Raw genomic sequence first — 8,983 nt, forward strand, 5'->3', positions numbered from 1 at the left:
CCCGCCAGGCTGCATGGAGCACAGGGAGGAGAAGGACGGCCCTACAATGAAGAATGGAGTTTTCAATTGTCCTCGGATGATGACATTAGAGACGTTATTAAAAGGAGGGATTCAGTAAACTGGGCCTGTAAGTATGGCTCTCAATTGGCCCTTTTAGACGGAGGCCCTTGTGAGGGGCGACACTGCTTCTTTGATTCTCCAGGGACTTCCAGGAGACCCTGCATACTCTGCTTGAGAAGGGTCAGGAAATTCACTGGTTTCATTAAGAGGTTAATGCGTCAGTAAACATGGTCACCAAGTAATTAAGAAGAACCCCAAACCCTTCCTAACAATGAACAGATGGCCACTTTGATTATAAAATTGTCAAACATTCATTAACTATACACCTTGATGCTGTACTAGGGCCTCGACAGAAATCAATCAAGTGCTTACTCTTTACTGCGTCTGCATTTCAATATACAGAAATCTGGTTCCAGAACTTACCAGCTGGGAAATGTTACCGCACTTCCCTGAGCCTCAGTTTCCTGGTCTGTAGGACGGAGGTCGGTCAATATCTGTGTCTTACGTAGGGTCTGAAGCCGGGACGAGGTCACCTCTGTGAGGAGGGGAACACGGAACCTGGCTCATTGGGCTCAGCAACTGTTAAAGTCCAGGCCCAGGATATTTTGTGGGAGAAGCTGATGGTTCCCACTCCATTGTATGGCCCTCAGGCAGTTAAAAATGTGTCTACCACCCACACACCCACACATATCCTCACCTATTAAAACTACAGTGGGGGGCACCCGGGGGGCTCAGTCGATAAGCATCTGCTTTGGGCTCAGGTCATGATCCCCGGGTCCCTGGATCGAGTCCTGCATCGGGCTCCCTGCGTGGAGCCTGCTTCTCCCTCTGCTGTGTCTCTGCCTCTCTCTGTGTCTCTCATGAATGTAAGTAAATAAATAAAATATTTTTAAAAATTAAAAAAAAAAAACCCTCCTGTGGAAGCTCAGAGCAAGAGGTTGTCATAACGGAGGTTGTGGTTCTTCATCTCACTGCAGGAAGTTCTGGGACACATCTGGGTGACAAATACATCTGAACACACCCGAGATGAGGCAAAATCAGTACTGAGCAAAAATACTCAGCTTGTGAGAAAAACAGGACTGAAAAGATTGGTGTTTTTTTGTCTCTTTTCACCCACAGCTGTAAGGCATGCAACGTGGTCCCTACCTGCCCACCTGCCCCCCTGCCCACCTGCCCCCATGCCCACGTGACCCCCCAGCCCCCCATCCACTCCCCTACCCCCTGCTCCTCTGCCCCCCTGCCCCCCTGCCCCGGGTTGCCATCCTGCACTCTCTCGGCAGCCCCCTGCTCCCCTGCCCCCCTGCCCACCCGTCCACCTGCCCCCCCTGCCCCCTGCCCCCCTGCCCAGGGTTGCCATCCTGCACTCTCTCAGCCGCCCCCTGCCCCCCTGCCCACCCGTCCACCTGCTCACCTGACCCCCCGCCCACCCATCCACCTGCCTCCCTGCCCACCTACCCCCCTGCCCCCTGCCCCCTGCCCTCCTGCCCACCTGCCCTCCCGCCCCCCTGCCTGGGGTTGCCGTCCTGCACTGTCTCGGCCGGCCCGCTGCCGCTCTTGCCGGACCCGAGTCCCCCCCCAGCTTTTCCCTTCCCTCTCCCTCCCACGCGCCCTCAGCACCCCTTCTCCGGGCGAGATCTGTGGTACTTTTGAAGCAAGCTCGGCCCGGCACGTCCTGTCTGGCTGCGCTGGATGATGGGGTGACCTGGGGCTGCGGAGGAGGGGGGTGTTGGTCCTCGGGGTCTTGGGGTCTCGGTGGCCTAGGGGCGCTCGGGGGACTGCCTGGGACAAGACTATGACCTTCAGGGCGAGGTTGTTGAAGTCTCTGACATAGTGAGGGATGGCAGTGGGTTGAAAGAGGCCTGCCCACCCTACCCTGGACTTGGGGAATTCATGAGTCTCCCCTGGTTCATGGGGGGGGGGGCGGGTAGTGACATTGAGAGGGGCAGAGATGGCCCCTGGGGCAGCAGCTCCCCGCGGGCTCCTAAGACCCTTGAGAACGGACCAGGTGTGCTCTGAGTCGAAGGTGGCAGTAAGTGGCCCTTCCCTGACCAAGCTCCCCGCTTATCTCAGGGTCAAATCATAAAGTTGATCATCAACTTTAAAATCACATACACAGGCTTTTGTAGAAGCTTAGAGAAAAACACTAGTCAGTGTTTAGGAAGTCAAGGTGATGGCCTGATTCTTGCTTCTATGTCCTTCAATCTTCCTCATGACACTAGACCAAAATGTTCCTGGATACACAGGAAAGCTGAATTAGGAGTCTAACAGATTAGTAACATTAGTTGCTATTTTAAATTATAAATATACATATGTATATGTGTATATATATATACTTATTAAACTTCAGGTATTTGCATTTGTTTATTTATTTATTGGTATTTGCATTTATTAATTGTGATTGTCCCCTTTAAATGATTGAATTTGACTTTTTTTTAAAAAAAAGGTTTTATTTATTTATTCATGAGAGAGGCAGAGACACAGGCAGAGGGAGAAGCAGGCTCCATGCCGAGGCCCGATGCAGGACTCGATCCCAGGACCCCAGGATCACATCCTGGGCCAAAGGCAGGCGCTAAACTGCTGAGCCACCCCGGCGTCCCTTGACAGGTATTTTTTAACCACAAATATCTTATTTGAGTTTCTGGCTTTCCCTCCCCCAGAGTGAATTGATTATAGCTTTTTGGATTTTTTTGTTGTTGCAGGGAGGTTGATTTGATAGTGGAAAACAAAAAGACTACCAGGAGGGGCCCCTGGGTGGCTCAGCAGTTGAGCATCTGCCTTTGGCTCAGGGCATGATCCTGGGGTCCCAGGATCGAGTCCCACATCATTCTCCTTGCAGGGAGCCTGCTTCTCCCTCTGCCTGTGTCTCTGCCTCCCTCTCTCCCTGACTCTCATGAATAAGTAAATAAAATCTTCAAACAAACAAAGACTACCAGGAATATTTAAGGCTCCTTTACAAACCCTGCATAACATGGACATGCTAAGGCTCTTTAAGCTCTACTGGATTTATTTCGTAGCTTCTCTCCGAAGAGCTAGGATACAGCCGGGACTATGTATTCGAAAGAAGGAAAATTTTGAGTTACAGAGATAGGAGTCCCAGACTTAGATGTGTTGTTTTCCTTATATGTATTTAATTGAGACTGTTGTAAAACCCACTTGTAAAAGGTTAAAATAAAACAAAATGTGACAAGAAAAACAGAATCTATAGCTTTTGTCCAGGAAAAAAAAAAAATTTAAAAAAGACTGATCTCCCTCTCCGGAAAAAGCAACCCCTTCAAACGACACATGAGCCAAACTGTGCTCCACAGATTAGGCCTGTATCTAGAAAGGAGGCAGAGCAAGATAAAGAGCCCTGATGGCAACATCTCATTTTTGCCTCCACACGTTTTCCTGCCTGGGAAGCCTGTACAAAAGTATCCGTCCACCCAGAGATACGTTAAGGTCTCAGAGAGTTCCAGCAACCCACTTTATAGACATCAAATGAACTGCATTTGAATTCAGTCGTGGTGTATGGCTCACCTCCGTCGCTGGCTTGCAGGTTAGGTCACGACCTTTGAGTCAAATAGAGAGATGGGAAAAGACCGTTATCTTAAACGTAGCTGTAGCTTTGGTAACCAACAGTTTGATTAGAGCCTAAATTTTCTAAATAAGAACATTTGTTTTCCAAACGCCTGGGGCAGCGGCATCTAAAAGCTTCCTCGGAAAAATGATGAGTTTCATTGTTCCCACAACGACTCACCATCCAGCATACTAAGGCGCTTAATAGGATTTCTCCTTAGGGGCATCTTCTTCCTGACTGGTCTTTGGTGGTTAGTCTCTTCAGCGCTGCCCATAGCGGGATGTCTTCAGGAAATGCCAAAATTGGCCATCCTGCTCCCAACCTCGAAGCCACGGCCAGTTCAAAGACCTCAGCCTATCTGATTACAAAGGAAAATGCGTCGTATTCTTCTTTTATCCTCTTGACTTCACCTTTGCGTGCCCCACAGAGATCATTGCTTTCAGTGAAGGGCAGAAGAATTTAAGAAACTCAACTGTCAAGTGATTGGTGCTTCTGTGGGTTCTCATTTCTGTCACCTGGCTTGGATCAACACACCCAAGGAACAAGGAGGACTGGGACCCATGAACATTCATTCCCTTGGTATCAGACCCCAGGCGTACCGTTGCTCAGGACTATGGAGTCTTAAAGGCTGATGAAGGCATCTGGTTCAGGGGCCTCTTTATCATTGATGATAAAGGTATCCTTCGGCAGACCACCGTGAATGACCCTCCTGTTGTCGCCCTGTGGATGAGACTCTGAGACTGGTTCAGGCCTTCCAGTTCACTGACAAGCATGGGGAAATGTGCCCAGCTGGCTGGAAGCCTGGCAGTGATCCCATCAAGCCTGATGTCCAGAAGAGCAAAGAATATTTCTCTAAGCAGAAGTGAGCGCCTCTCCATTTTAGGGCCGGGCTGTAGGGGGCATCCATGCAAACAGAATCTTTTTTTGTACTATTGTCATGCTTAAAACAAGACTTTAGACTCTGCAGATGTGGTATGGGACAAGACAGCCCTTTCCTGCAGGGGTTGGGGAGGCCAGTCTTGCTTCCTCTGGAGAGAATGGCCTGAGCTGTGCTATGGGGCAGGCCAACTGATGTGTACAGTAGCAGGGCATCACTTTTGATCTTTTGTTATTTCTATTAAACTTGAACTGAGAAAAAAAAAAAAGGATTTTACCCTAGGGACACCTGCGTGGCTCAGTCCCTTAAGTGTCTGACTCTTGTCATGATCTCAGGGTCGTGAGATTAAGCCCTGTGTCAGGCTTAGGATACTCTCTCCCTCTCCCTCTGCCCACCCTCCACCTCCCATTCACAAGGCTCTCTTTGTCGCTTAAAAAAAAAAAAGGGATCCCTGGGTGGCGCAGCGGTTTGGCGCCTGCCTTTGGCCCAGGGCGCGATCCTGGAAACCCGGGATCGGGTCCCACGTCAGGCTCCCGGTGCATGGAGCCTGCTTCTCCCTCTGCCTGTGTTTCTGCCTCTCTCTCTCTCTCTCTGTGATTGTCATAAAAAAAAAAAAAAAAAAAGATTCTATCTTAAAGTTAGTGGGACATAGAAGCCATTTCAGCAACAATAGAAAAAAAAAAAAAAAAGCCAAAGTTAGCATTATGCCTGAGGGATTGTGCTCTCTCTGCAGATTCTTCTCCCCAAATCATCGTAGTGTCCATTTCAGCTGCCTTCTACATCTCCTCCCCAGCAACTCCATCCTCACCTGCTTCCTGTGCCAGGGTGTCCCATCTGGAGTGCCCCATTTCTTTCTCCTTCAAGACTGTTCTCAGGGTCAGTGCTGCCCCAAGGAGAAATGGACCAAGTGTCTAAGCAGTGAACGAACTCAGTCTTACCTGTTCTGTTTCTGGTTTCTTCTTCTCTGGTTTCCAAAACGCCAAGTGATGCCCATGAATTACAAATAAAGATAAAGCCAAGCCAAACCAGAGCCGGCACATTGATATGCTGATTATTAATGAGTTTGATGTGAGAGGGCTAGGCCTGAGGCCTTCTCTTTTCTATCAACATGCTCTAGGGGGAACCTCCAGTAGGAACCTTTTGGTGATTATATCTTAACCCAAACAAATGTCTCAAAAGCTGGAAACCCTAGGCTCTCTTCAGCAGGTGATAAAGGAGATATGTCAGAGCAGGTGGGTCTTGATCAGCTTCCACATGTAAACCTTCAGGTAACTCCTTATCCACCCATAATCCGTTCCCTTGTCTGGTATTTTGCAAAACTGTGGGGGAACGCCTCTCCACAAAGATTTGGTAAAGACACAAAGTGACTGATTTGTCAAAGTTGACACTCACAGGTGCCTCTGACGTCTTAAAGGATTACGATCCCTGGTCAATTTTGGAAGTTAGCCTCGTCGGTAAGTTCTATGTTCACCTTATCTTTGCAGAGCTGTACAAGAAACATTTGTTTCTTGCATTTCACTGCATCAAAGCAACCACCAAGACTCTCAGGGCTGTTTCATTCCTATCATTTCAATAGGTGTATCTGAAACTCAGTGGCCTGCCAAGATTGAGGACAATTAGTTCTCAGATATTTCTATCTGATGTAACACATCATTAAAGAGAACGTATTCCAGCATTTATCTCAACCCCAACCCCCAAAGAAGAGTAGGGCCTAGTGTTTAATAGTAGTCCTGAACTTAAGAACATAATATTTGAGGTTCTTTACATGCTATGAAAAGCATAGCATGCTTTGGGTCTTTGGGAATTCTCCGCCCAAGTACTGTACAAACTTTCTGAACAAGACGGACCTTGACCCTGTGTGGTTTTCCACAATGCTTCCATTGATAACTTAAGATGCCAACCACCAAAGTGAATGTGGTGGTGATGTCATTGCTGATACAGTTCCACCAAATCACACACTTTAGTGAAGCAAGAAAAATCAGAGTTGCAACATCCTGATGAAATAAAGCATTGCAGCAGTAATAAGGAGACCCAAGAAGGCATATAGATGCCAGCTTCTGGTCAGGAAGAAACAGAAAAATGATACAAACTACCCTAGTTGCCTGGCAGGACAAGCCAAAAAATGGCTGCCTCTTTTGGGGTAAGGAGTATAGTTTCTGCACTCCTTAAAAGGCAGAAAGGCTAAAAATGAAGCTCCAAAGCCTACCGTGTAACTTGCCAGGAAAAAGAAAGCTATTATATCATAGTCATCCCATAATGCACACGATTTAAATTTGGGATAGTCTCAATTTATCAGCAATAGGGTGTGTAAGACAACATACATAACCCATGACAGTTTCCCTAATTAAGGAACAGGGCTTCCATCCTATACATCTGCCTCAAATAGGTTTCAGAGAGCCAAAGAGGTAGGGAGATTTCCAGAAGCACACGTTTCTGAATACAAGACTTTCTTCTTATTTTAACCCTTAGATCTCTGAGTATAGTCCCCCCTCCCCACCCTCCTCGTCTATGGTAACGTAATCAGAAGTTGGCAGAAAATACTGAAAGCTGCAAAGAATGACAACTGCAGAGGTGCCAGTGAGACCAGCACAGAAAGAAGGTAACTCCCAAGAGCGCGAAGCACCTAGGACCCCAGGCTTCAGGACACGTCTTCTTAACTTGGCAATGGGCAGTCATCACGGAGGTACCCAGGGTGTATAAAAAGTCTGAAGACTTAAAATTCATCTATCCAAAAAATGTCAGTTGGATGTCCATAGCACCATGATAAAGAATACACAGTCTTTGCCCTCAAGTTGCTAATTCGTAGCTGGGGAGGTAGAGGCCTAGATGGACATTTACAGCATAGACTGGAACAATGACTAAAACGGGATCTCAGGAGGAGAGAAAGGGCTCCTCCCTCAGGAATGGCTTCCTGAGTAGGATGGGGCTGAAACCAGAGCTGGACTATGTGTTTAAGTTAGGTGGAGGAGGAAGAGGGCAGGACATTCCAGGCAGAGGTGGAGTAATCTGTAGAAAGGCATAGAAGCAGAAGCGACTTAGCACCTTTGGGAGAAATGAAAGCAATTCAGAAGAGCAGGAGTAGAGGGGGCATCAGGAGAGTTCAAGAGAGGTAAGACTGGAGATGTAGGCAGGGATCGTCTATGAAATCTTTTCCCATCTTCTTTTGCATCCGTAAAGGTTTGTTTGGCCTTGAAAGAACTAAATGTCTCAAACATCAAACTTTTTGTGAGGTATGTGAGTAGTTTACTTACTTCTATTTAATGTAAAAATGAAAGCAACAAAGTTGTAGAACTGATCATGAATTTCCATAAAGATCTCACCACTTCTCTATAATTGACTTATCTTTTCAATAGTTCACCACCTAAAACCCCCAAACAGTAACCAAAAATGGCAGAGCTTTAATCATGGGCCATCATCTGATCCTCTGAGCAGGTATGATTGAGGTTGAATTAGGAAGGCTCCTTGCTCAGGAATACGCCACATCCTTATGAGCTTCCCATTATTATAGATCCTGAAATCGTCACTAGAGAGCTATTCTTTTCATTCTTCTAAGAGGGATTAAAATAGTGTGCCAGGTAAAACCTTTGAAAAACATTTGGCAATATATAGCAGTGCTGCTGATATATATATATACCTTACCACGTGGTTATTCCACTCCTAGGTGTGTACTTACAGAAATGAGTATATGTGTTCACTAAAGGGAATGCACGTAAAAACTCATAGGAACACTTATAAGCAACAGCTGGAAACTGGAAACTACTTAAATGCTTCTTGACAGTAAAATGGATATATAAAATGTGGTATCTTCATATAAAGAAATGCTGTATAGTTAGGAGGAATGAACTACAATTGCAAGCTACAATTTGGATGAATCTTACATTTTTGAGCAAAAAAAAAGGTCAGATTATAAAGAGTACATACAATATGATTTCATTTTTGTGACTTTCAAAACCAGCAAATCTAATGCATGACATTAGAAATGAGGATATTGGAATCCTTTCACAATACGTACATGAAATGAGGGTATCGGTTACTCTTAGGGTGAGTAGTGTTTGGGAGAGGATACAGGATGGGGGTGCTTCTAAGGTGTTTAGTAAATGACTTGTTTCTTGATCTGGGTGTTGATTAAACAGATGTGTTCACTTTGTAAAAATTTGTTGAGCTGTATACTTACGATTTTGCACTTTCCATCTGTAATATAGAAAAAAATAAAAAATACTTGTTTTGTACTTATATACTAGCAAGAGTTAGAAAATGCTTTCTTTTAAGAAAATCATTTACACTTTACATCATATACAAAAATTAACACAAAATGGTTCAAAGATCTAACCATTAGAACTAAAAAAATAAAACTCTTAGAAGAAAACCTTTATGGCGTTGGGTTAATTATGTACCCAAGAGAACTGAGAGCAAGGACTGAGATTTATGAACCAATGTTCATAGCAGCATTACTTACAATAGCCAAACGTTGGAAATAACCCAAATGCCCA

The 8,983-nt window shown here is 45.8% G+C and overlaps 1 pseudogene; it reads left to right on the plus strand.

Annotated features, from left to right (window-relative positions):
* The first annotated feature begins 2,588 nt into the window (after positions 1-2,588).
* On the plus strand, positions 2,589-6,098 carry LOC144304590 (peroxiredoxin-1 pseudogene; annotated as a pseudogene).
* Positions 6,099-8,983: the final 2,885 nt, after the last annotated feature.

This window comes from Canis aureus, chromosome 34 (genome assembly GCF_053574225.1).
Source record: "Canis aureus isolate CA01 chromosome 34, VMU_Caureus_v.1.0, whole genome shotgun sequence".
In the NCBI taxonomy this organism is placed as follows: Eukaryota; Metazoa; Chordata; class Mammalia; order Carnivora; family Canidae; genus Canis; species Canis aureus.